This window comes from Schistocerca serialis, unplaced genomic scaffold (genome assembly GCF_023864345.2).
Source record: "Schistocerca serialis cubense isolate TAMUIC-IGC-003099 unplaced genomic scaffold, iqSchSeri2.2 HiC_scaffold_213, whole genome shotgun sequence".
In the NCBI taxonomy this organism is placed as follows: domain Eukaryota; kingdom Metazoa; phylum Arthropoda; class Insecta; order Orthoptera; family Acrididae; genus Schistocerca; species Schistocerca serialis.
Window position 1 is genome coordinate 27,501 of NW_026047777.1, and position 2,500 is coordinate 30,000.

Below are 2,500 nucleotides of genomic sequence, written 5' to 3' on the forward strand. Positions count from 1 at the left end.
CTTCGTCCTACGCTGGCACTTGATGGACTCCAGCGTTCGAGCAGGAAAGGCCTTGGCGAGTTCCTGGTTAAAGAACTTGCAACCGTGGATGGTCAGGGTTGCTTCGGCATGGGCCAAACGCAAGAGTTCTTCTTCAGACCACCTGGCCTTCTTCCTCCCCGTCTGTATCTCCGCGTTGACTGCAGATGGATGAGCATGGCGCCGATGAACACCGAGCCCGGTCTTGGTGGAAAAAGACCGCGAGCAATCGGGGCAGACTATGGGGAGCGGCGCTCGACCCGCATCGGTTGGCTGGCTGGGTGGCTCATCAGCTGGCACAGGCGCTCCAGTGGGAGGCCTGGTACCACGTTTACTTCTTGTTGTTGGGCCAGCTGGAGCAAAGGCACGAGGGGAGGCAACCCCCGTACCCTAAACACACCCTGCTCTGTTGGTCGAGGAACTTTGGGAGACTTATGCCAAGGCATAACCTTCCTCAGAACCTCTCACGACCCCCGCCACGTGAAGGCCAGAGCTAGGATTTCCCACCGAGAGGCTAAGCGAACCATCGCCCACTCAACACCACTAGGATGCTAAGGAGTGGACCGAGAGGATCCGTATATGACGCATCATGTGAGCATTTGGAGAGTCATAGTTACTCCCGCCGTTTACCCGCGCTTGCTTGAATTTCTTCACGTTGACATTCAGAGCACTGGGCAGAAATCACATTGCGTCAACACCCGCTAGGGCCATCGCAATGCTTTGTTTTAATTAGACAGTCGGATTCCCCCAGTCCGTGCCAGTTCTGAGTTGATCGTTGAATGGCGGCCGAAGAGAATCCGCGCACCCGCGCGCCCCCGGAGGAGCACGCTAAGGCGGACGCGGCCTCGCAGCAAGGAAGATCCGTGGGAGGCCAAGGCACGGGACCGAGCTCGGATCCTGCACGCAGGTTGAAGCACCGGGGCGCGAACGCCGCGCAGGCGCGCGCATCCTGCACCGCCGGCCAGCACGAGGCCAACCAACGGCGAGAGCAGACCACGCCCGCGCTAAACGCCCGCACTTACCGGCACCCCTACGGCACTCACCTCGCCCAGGCCCGGCACGTTAGCGCTGACCCACTTCCCGACCAAGCCCGACACGCCCCGATCCTCAGAGCCAATCCTTATCCCGAAGTTACGGATCCAATTTGCCGACTTCCCTTACCTACATTATTCTATCGACTAGAGGCTCTTCACCTTGGAGACCTGCTGCGGATATGGGTACGAACCGGCGCGACACCTCCACGTGGCCCTCTCCCGGATTTTCAAGGTCCGAGGGGAAGATCGGGACACCGCCGCAACTGCGGTGCTCTTCGCGTTCCAAACCCTATCTCCCTGCTAGAGGATTCCAGGGAACTCGAACGCTCATGCAGAAAAGAAAACTCTTCCCCGATCTCCCGACGGCGTCTCCGGGTCCTTTTGGGTTACCCCGACGAGCATCTCTAAAAGAGGGGCCCGACTTGTATCGGTTCCGCTGCCGGGTTCCGGAATAGGAACCGGATTCCCTTTCGCCCAACGGGGGCCAGCACAAAGTGCATCATGCTATGACGGCCCCCATCAACATCGGATTTCTCCTAGGGCTTAGGATCGACTGACTCGTGTGCAACGGCTGTTCACACGAAACCCTTCTCCGCGTCAGCCCTCCAGGGCCTCGCTGGAGTATTTGCTACTACCACCAAGATCTGCACCGACGGCGGCTCCAGGCAGGCTCACGCCCAGACCCTTCTGCGCCCACCGCCGCGACCCTCCTACTCGTCAGGGCTTCGCGGCCGGCCGCAAGGACCGGCCATGACTGCCAGACTGACGGCCGAGTATAGGCACGACGCTTCAGCGCCATCCATTTTCAGGGCTAGTTGCTTCGGCAGGTGAGTTGTTACACACTCCTTAGCGGATTCCGACTTCCATGGCCACCGTCCTGCTGTCTTAAGCAACCAACGCCTTTCATGGTTTCCCATGAGCGTCGATTCGGGCGCCTTAACTCGGCGTTTGGTTCATCCCACAGCGCCAGTTCTGCTTACCAAAAGTGGCCCACTTGGCACTCCGATCCGAGTCGTTTGCTCGCGGCTTCAGCATATCAAGCAAGCCGGAGATCTCACCCATTTAAAGTTTGAGAATAGGTTGAGGTCGTTTCGGCCCCAAGGCCTCTAATCATTCGCTTTACCGGATGAGACTCGTACGAGCACCAGCTATCCTGAGGGAAACTTCGGAGGGAACCAGCTACTAGATGGTTCGATTAGTCTTTCGCCCCTATACCCAGCTCCGACGATCGATTTGCACGTCAGAATCGCTACGGACCTCCATCAGGGTTTCCCCTGACTTCGTCCTGGCCAGGCATAGTTCACCATCTTTCGGGTCCCAACGTGTACGCTCTAGGTGCGCCTCACCTCGCAATGAGGACGAGACGCCCCGGTAGTGCGGAGGCCGCCGCCCCGTGAAGGGCGGGGAAGCCCCATCCTCCCTCGGCCCGCGCAAGGCGAGACCTTCAC

The 2,500-nt window shown here is 59.3% G+C and overlaps 1 pseudogene; it reads right to left on the minus strand.

Moving 5' to 3' along the window:
* LOC126444012 (large subunit ribosomal RNA) overlaps positions 1-2,500 on the minus strand; it is a 7,769-nt pseudogene that overhangs the window by 4,270 nt on the left and 999 nt on the right.